Source organism: Fukomys damarensis, unplaced genomic scaffold, assembly GCF_012274545.1.
Source record: "Fukomys damarensis isolate Sample0158 unplaced genomic scaffold, DMR_v1.0_HiC HiC_scaffold_26, whole genome shotgun sequence".
Taxonomy (NCBI): Eukaryota; Metazoa; Chordata; class Mammalia; order Rodentia; family Bathyergidae; genus Fukomys; species Fukomys damarensis.
The window spans coordinates 28,123,284-28,131,710 of NW_022900938.1; the positions used below are offsets into that span (position 1 = coordinate 28,123,284).

The window sequence follows — 8,427 nt, forward strand, 5'->3', positions numbered from 1 at the left end:
AACTCCAGTTACCAACTGGACTGGGTGCGCTTAGAACCTGCTGTACATCTCCCAAACTCATTCTCATCATTAGGAAACGTCTCTTCATGTTTCCCATGGGTTGAAATCTTATCTATTGGCTGTTGGGATCTTTTTTTGTTTGGTTGATTTTGCAATGCTGGAGATCAAACTCAAGGCCTGTCCATGGTAACACAGCACCCTTGGTAGTTCCAGATACCAGGAAATCTTTGTATTCCTTCCTCCTTGTGTATGTCACCTTAGATAAGAATTCCTTAAATAAGAATTCCTAAAGGATACTTTCATTTAAAAGTGGGCAAAATAAATTTTTGAGAACTTCTATGCCTGAAAATCATTTATATCCTCTCATATTAATGGTTAGGTTTTTTTTGTACAATATTAGATGAAATCATTTTGCTCTACACATTTGAACATACTACTCTATCGACCTCTGGATTCTAGAGATGCTATTGACAACATGATAGCATTTATAGAACAATTCCCAAAGAGACTGCTGTTTTAATATATAGATTTAATTAGAATTTCACCGGTTCCAAACAATGTCATTTCTCTGGACTAGGATTCACTGCAAAGTTTCATATCATAATTAACTGTCATATTTTAGTATCCTATGTGTTGTAAATGTCCTTTATTTACTCTCTACCTTTGAAGAACAGTAGCTAAATATTTTGTATAGTATTTCTCAGTTTGGTCCTGTCCAACATATTATTTTGATTGGATTCAGTTTATGTGTTTTGGTATGCTACACAAAGGTGATATTGATACCTTCCTTGGAGGAAGCATGACATCTGCCTGTCTTATTGTCATTGGGGATGTTATAATTTCCATGTATCTCTCCCCGTCTTAAAATTCACAATGTCCTCTATCATTGACATATTATGTTATTATAGGATACTTGTTACAATTAATGAAATAATACATATTCAGATTATATACGTCCATAGTTAATTCAGATTTATTTAGTTTGCACACTATTTTTTTTCACCTAAAAATATTCAGACTTCTGCCAATCCTCCTGGTACTTGCAAGGTGTGTGTTGCATGTAAAACTTCAAATGCAATGTATCATGATCAGAAATATTTCAAATATAAGCTCTACATGTGTCTATAATTTTTTGTAGCTTTATTTCTGAAACCAAAATAATATTATTAAATGAATACACATAAGAGGGATCCAACTCATGAGATGTTTGACATATGTTTTCTAATATCTAGCCTTTAATTTATATTTTTCCAATATTTTAATTGTGCCTGTATTCTGAAGATTTTTACAACCTCAAACTGAGGGGTGAATGTGATTTTGTTTATAACCCAAGTGGAACCAGGAAATTCAAAATAGTTTTGAAATTTGTCAATGGGTAATGTTATGAAAGTGGTTTTGCCTACTTAGAAAATAGGCTTATTTTTACATTTTATTTATTTTAATAAAAATAATAATTGTGTATATTTATGAGGTATATCATAATATTTTGACCTCCCTATGCGTAACAGAAATATTTATTCAAGCTAATCCACATATCCAGCACCTTAACAACTTATTTTCGTAGTGAGAACATTAAAATGTTTTTAAAATATTTTGAAATGTGAGATACATTATTATTAACTGGGTTACCAAGCAATACAACAGGTCATTAAAACCTAATCCTCCAGTCTAATAAACATTTTGCTGTTTAACCAGGATCATTCCTTTCCTTCCCTTAGGTTCTGGTAGCTGCTTTTTTATTTCTGTTAAGATACATTTATTTTAGTTGCCACATATAAATGAGATCACACAGTATATTTCTTACTTTGCCTGACTTAATTCACATAGCATTCTGTTCTGCAGTTCAATCCATGTGGTTGTGAATGACAGAATTTCCTTCTTTTTGAGGCTGCATGGTGTTTGATTTTGTATATCTGCAACATTTTCTTTATCCTTTCATGAACTGATGCACACACTTGGTTGTAAATACCACTTCAGACAGGTCAGTTCCTTTGGATATATATCAAGAAATGAGAATGCCAGACCATATAGTAATATTGTTGTAAGTTTTTTGAAGAACCCACATACCTTTTTCCAAAATGACTTTTAATTTAAATTCACATCAATGTTGTACAAGATTTCCATCAACAGTGTACAAGGTTTCTCCTTTCTCCCTTCATGCCTTTGCCACTACTTTTTTATTATTCCTGTTTTTGTAACAATGGATATTAGAGAAAGAGAGCTTTTTTTTTATTATATAGCAATTTATCTCTGAGTCCTTTGGCCTTCCTCACAGACAAGATTAAACTTTCTTATTTTCATTATTTATATTCTGGTAGATCTATGCTTTATTTCAAGTTTCTGTAATCTGTAGAAATTTTCACACCATTATTATACAAGCATTAAAGTTACAAGATATTTAGCATGGTAAAGCCAGATCAACATAGTGGATAAGATCATGCTTGGTGTTTATACCTTTAGCCAGTTACCTTGGTACTTACTATCCTCCACCCTGTGTTAAAGGTATTATTGTATGTTAATGCCTGCAGTCAGGGAGAATCACTTCTGAGCTGTCATGCAGCAGACATTACAGAAGAACATGACAGAAAAGAAATATATGAGAGATATTTAGCATACCAGAGAAGTTTCATAAAGAAAAACAAACCATGCTAATCATGACGAGATTCAAAGTGTGCATGTGGAAATAAAGCTGTGGTGAATGGAGAAAAGTATATGCCACTAGGGACAAAATCAGAAGTTAGTGCTGCTGCCTGCCTCATAAGCACAAGGTCCTGAGTTTGATCCCCGGTGCCCCAAACAAACAAATATCAGAAGTTGGACTGTTGGATGTTTCATACAATTTGTTCTTTGCATTAGGATTGATCACAAGGTTATTAAGAATGAAAGCAAAAGTTTGGCTAGAGGAGAGGATTGTAAACACAAAATAAGTTGTTAGTAAATTTAAGAGAATCCATAAATTCAAATAGTTATCAGAAAAGCAAATTGATCAACTGGGGGAGGCTATTTTCAGAGGTGAGTTGATTTGTTTGTTTTGGGAAGAGAGACAGCTTGTCTTCTCTAACACAAGACAGTTGCCAACCCCAGATGTGGAATGTGGATCAGGAGTACAGCCCTGGCCCTGTCTACATTCCCAACAGTGACATCTATGAGGTTGGAATCAATCACCTCCATTTAAACAAGCTGCAAGGGAAGCAATGCTCCCAGGGGCCTTTCTAGTTCAAGTAGAGAGTGGTACAGCAGATTTCTCTTTGCAAGGCAGAGCAAAAGAATATAGAGCTTTATCCTATTAACTAAATATTCAGAATGCAAAATTTAGAGAACATAATTTTATGTTCCTAAGGAAGAGGTATGGAAAGCAAACTCTACCTGTCACACACCTCTTTCTGCTCAGGAAATCAGTGCAAGCATCTTCTCAGCTAAATATTTATCAGGAGCTAATAATACATTACAATACTATTCCAGATCCAGCTTAGTTTTATTATTTGAGCACTGGTAAAAAATTTTTCCAAAACAACAGCAAAAATTGTTTGTCCTATTCAGATTATAAATTCCATGTCTTTGGTTTCTCTTTTATTTGCTTCCGGTTCACGTTGCTAGTTTGCCGATCATGGGGCCATATACTTGACAGTACTTCTTTCAATTATTTCAAATAGTTTTTAAGCTTTAGGATATCTGATATTAAGTTTGTAACATTAAGTTATATTTGAATATGTTAAAAGATGAATGGAATTTTACCGGGTGAGCAAAATTTAAAATGCTCCTAGGAAAGTTCCATCCCCTAGAAAATACATTCATCACCTCTGTGGGTGAGGAAGACAATATGTTGATTTATGCATCACCTTTTAAAAAGAAATCAATTTGGACAATGCAACATCATTATTGCTACTTTTTAGACTTGATAATCAGATTGAATTGAGTTGTTTAAAATGTTATTATCCAGAAACATATACTAATGTATGTGAGGATAAAATGATGTGTTGTCAAAGCAAGATAGGGTTACAAAATGAATATTCCTTGTTGTGGCAAAGTTTTTCAAACTTCCCTCGGGAAAGAAGACCAACATTTCTTTACTTCACCCTTAAACTATGCTGTAGAGCCCCAGGTTTCTAAAGCATGAGTGATTTTTTTTAAAATCTGTAGCTCATGTTTCAAATCATCCAAGTGGAAAAAACAAAAGATAAAGCAAGAGGTGACAGTGATTCCAACCAAATATCTCCCGAACATTTGTACATCTACGTATAATAACAACCACATCACACACTAATCTATAGCGGTGTTCAGCTCTGGAGGCTTCAGGCTGACAGCTGTCCCTGCGTACTTTGTTGGTGCAGCGAGGCAAAGGAAAAGTAAAAACAACTGGAAGTCAAGAATCTGAGTTGCTGCCTTCCTCTCTTTCTCTTCCCCTCCTCATCCTCCTTTGCCCACACTCGCTGCCCAATACACCTCCTCCCCAGTCCCCAAGCCCGCTCCCCTGGCTGCTAGCTGGAGGAGACTCCGCAGCCGAAGCTGTCCAGCCTCTGCAGCTGCGGTGTCAGTATCACCCGCCCACGCCCGAGCTGAAGGGAGACCTGGCCTGGGAATGAGGGCGGGGAGAATTCCTTGAGGCTGGGAGCGGGAGGGCTGAGGGAGGGAGAGAAAAACAGCTTTCCATGTCAGACGCTGTTCCGCTGGGCACTTAGGCAGGAGGGTGTTTGAGTCAGCGGCTGGGGGGCCGCCCCGGCGACTCCTTTCCAGCTTTTAGTTCAGGGACCCGTGTAAAGATGTGCAGCTCTTCGTAGCCCAGGAGGCAGCAGCTGCTGAGGGCAGCGGCCAGCCTAGCAACATCTCCTAAGCAACCAGAGTTGAGAAACCCAGACGTCCGTGAAGAGACGGGGGTCCCGAAGGAAAGAGCTCAAGGAGCCTTGCTTCTTGGGGTTCCCTCAAGTCTCGGTGGAGACCTGTCACTTGGTAGCAAGTAAGTGCGATTTTCACGCTATGGTGTCCAGACCAGGACGGTGACCGCTGCTGCCAGATTTTCCCACTCCCACCTGCTCCACCCGGTGCACACCCTGAGAGTCCCCAGCAAGGGAACGGAAAGGAGGATTCCGGACTTGAAGGAAGAGAGCTAGCTACACAAGGGCAGCAGGGCTTGCTCTGTGAGTGTTCGCTCTGCAAGGGATGTGGGTTTAATGTCTCATCCTTCCAGGGAAGGTTCAGAAACCAAGGTGCTCCGGTAGGTTAAAATTTCTAGAAAGCCTGTACAGCAGTGACTTTTATGCTACACGACACGCTGACTGTACAGATAGAGTGGAAGGTTATGCAGGTTGGGCTATACATCTGAGGAATTAAGTCTCTTTATTCTAAGCAATTTAGCGTTCAAGATTTGTATTTTTCATAGACAGTACAAATATAAAAGTAGAGACATAAATACGATTGAAATTTTTGTGCTTACTTTAAGTACTGGGGGATTTTTGATATGTTTGCTCAACAGGGTTTTGATTTGTACCCATTTGCTTGTTTTCTTTTTTGTTGTTACTTCTGGAAGATGTGTACCTTCTGCAGCTTCTGTTCTCTTTGAAAAGTGATGATGCGACTCTGGTTATGTTACCCCGAGAACTAGGGACATTGGTTAAATCAGAATAAATGCTGAATTCTTGTGGAGTTACTAATTGATGGCCCACCTTTATTAATGGAAAGATGGAGTTGAGCTTCAATATTGGCCGGAAATATATCTTGAAATAAGAATAAGTTTGCTAGTGGGTGTTTCCTCCTGGTTATCATTTAGGTGAGTGATTTTTGACAAAGCAGAAGGAAACCGAACCCTGTCATGAACAGAGTCCTGGGAAGCATACCTGTTAGAATCAGCTTTTCTAAAAAAAGCTATTACAATTCAACTGCCATTTTTATAGGTAAGAAAGGTTAAACCAATAAGGGATAATTTGATGAAATTACCCAGCTAATTAAGAAATGAATTGGAACACTACTGAAGAAATTTTTTGAATTTAGAATTATAAAACTTGACTTCCATTTACCTGGAAACACAGCAAATTATTTAACTTGATCAATCTTTATTTTCCTGGGTTGGCTAATCAAATTTTCTGCTAAAGCCTAATTCATGAAGATTAGTGAAGGATTTGGTGAAAAGTAACATTTTATACAACTGTGGTTGTGTAGGGAAGGTCTTTGGACAGAATGCTCTAGATGTGTAGAGGGACTGAAGTACAAATCCATCCCTCTCTTACCACTTTAAATCTGAGGCATAGTCTGATCTATAGCCTCCATCCTTGCAAAAGGACTGATTGATTCTAATGACTCATACCTGTGAATATTCTCTAGCTATTACTATGCTTTCATTTTTTAGTTTGAAATTTTGTTTTAGATGTGCGACACTGCTTCCTGGAGATTAAACTATCAAACATATCGAATATTGCTGAATTTGTTTGCTCTGTTAATTAACATAGGAGAAAACAGAGTTTATACATAAAATCTACTCTTTACAGAAAAAGACATTAAAATATTGCACTCAAGGGAGAGATACTGTGAACCCTCTTTACCCCTTGGCTGTGTTCAAAATGATAGTGAAAAACCTTCAAATTGAGCATAAGCCCTGGAAAAGAGGTCAACAGATGACAGGATCAGGCCCACAGACATGTTGTGGCAAATCAATCCCCACTGGAGAACTTGAAGAAGAGCTAAACACATAGACTGGAAATTCTGCCCCCAAAACCTAATGTGGTACTGGAGTTTGTAGGGTAGTTTGATGCGAGCTCTAACCAATTTTACTCAAGAATGATACATGCATGTCTAAGCATAATAGAAATTGAAACAGCAGTATTTTGTTTAATATCTTATCCTAATAAACCACTACTTCTCATCAGATTCAGATCAGCATTGCAACGGGGACACTCAGAGACTGCTGTGCAGCTCTCTACCAACTACCTGAGACTCTTTTGGGAATTTATGGTGACAAAATTAATGTAAAAAGGGCATCCTTATTTCTGCAAAGCTAATTTCAGTATTTCCATATAAGTCAATGTCAGCAGTACCGGTCAGTTTTAGAGGAATATCTCTAATACCTGTCCACCTTCACTAGCTATCAGCCACATGCACTCACCCAACATTGCATAGGAACTGAAGAAATATATCTCAGTTTTCTCCACTTTGTCCTCTTCTATTAATGTGGGCTAGCCAAGTAGCTGGGTGTGGTCTTATGACTGCATTAAAAACGGACTCCTGAGGTTGACGGGGATATTTTCTTCTGAGGGATTCTAGGGATATTTTTCAGCTGGTAAATATTTCTTGACTCATCTATGATAGACACTTCTGTACATTTGTTCAATTACTGCTTTGTTTAAAAATAATCTAGGCTCCATTTTAATATATTCCAATCTAGTATCTCTAACAGACATCCGTGTTGTCAAGTCATTGTTTCTGACTAAACTGATGCATCCTAGATCTGGCTGAGAATAACTAGCTCAGCGGATACCTCTGACTGTGGTGTAAGTCAAGTGTTAGCCTGCCCAAGCCAGCATCAAAGATATTGAAGAAAGGGTACTACCAGGGGAACTCCCAAAACAATATATCTGTGATTAAGATGTTTGGTACAGATTTAGAGACCGTGATCAGTAGTTGAATATATTGTATCAAGTGGAATATTCCACCCCTTCTGACTTAACTGCTAGTGTGAGGCTTCTTGTCCACCTGTCTCATGCCTTGAGTTCTCCCAGTGTCTGCGTGGTCTAAATGCACCAGATTAGTCTCTGATTTTGCCTCTCGCCCATATTGACTCTTTTCTCTGGGCCCTTCATCCCTACGCTGGTTACTTTTTGCACAGCTTAGAGTGAGATAAAAACTAACTCATATTCACTCCAATATGTTTCAAAGCTCTCCTCAAGTTGCACTCCAATTGAAAAGGAAATGGGCATTTATTGTGTTTGTATCCTCATTTGAAAAACTGGAGTCAATTTTGGAGATGAATCTTGAAAAAGTACACAGACTCTCACAGTTATCAGGAACAGAGATAAATAGCTAGTTTAAAGAGACCTCCAGGGTTCGAGTAAATAAAGCAGTTCTGGATTTTAAAGGGGGGAAAAGTATTCTCATAGGTCCAGTGGCATCTAAAATTGTAGACTGAAAGGGTCATAGGGTTACTGGTGAGTTCACAAGTTACTTTCATATTAGGCTCTCCTTTGTATTAACCTGGCAGAGCAAACAACACATTCTTCTTTTATGAGCTTTTTTTTTAATTTTATTGAGATTATTGGTACATTTTAGGGATACAGTACAGTTACATTCATTGTTGGGATCATGTACCTCTACATGGCAAGTCTTGATTCTCATTTTTTCCCCTTACCTCTGCCCTCCCCTCACCCCCTCTTCCCCTCCCCATCTACAAACACTTTATTTTCATCTTTTCATTCTCTCACATTTTTTTCTTTTCCCTTTTTG

The 8,427-nt window shown here is 37.9% G+C and overlaps 1 protein-coding gene across 4 annotated transcripts in view; it reads left to right on the forward strand.

Moving 5' to 3' along the window:
- The first annotated feature begins 4,573 nt into the window (after positions 1 to 4,573).
- Positions 4,574 to 8,427, forward strand: part of Scn7a (sodium voltage-gated channel alpha subunit 7) — a 77,436-nt gene continuing 73,582 nt past the window's right edge. Inside the window, exon 1 of one of the 4 annotated variants that reach the window (XM_033756409.1) lies at positions 4,574 to 4,954. The gene's annotated coding sequence lies outside the window, so the exon portion shown is untranslated. The other 3 variants (XM_033756408.1, XM_033756410.1, XM_033756411.1) reach the window with 3 other exon arrangements.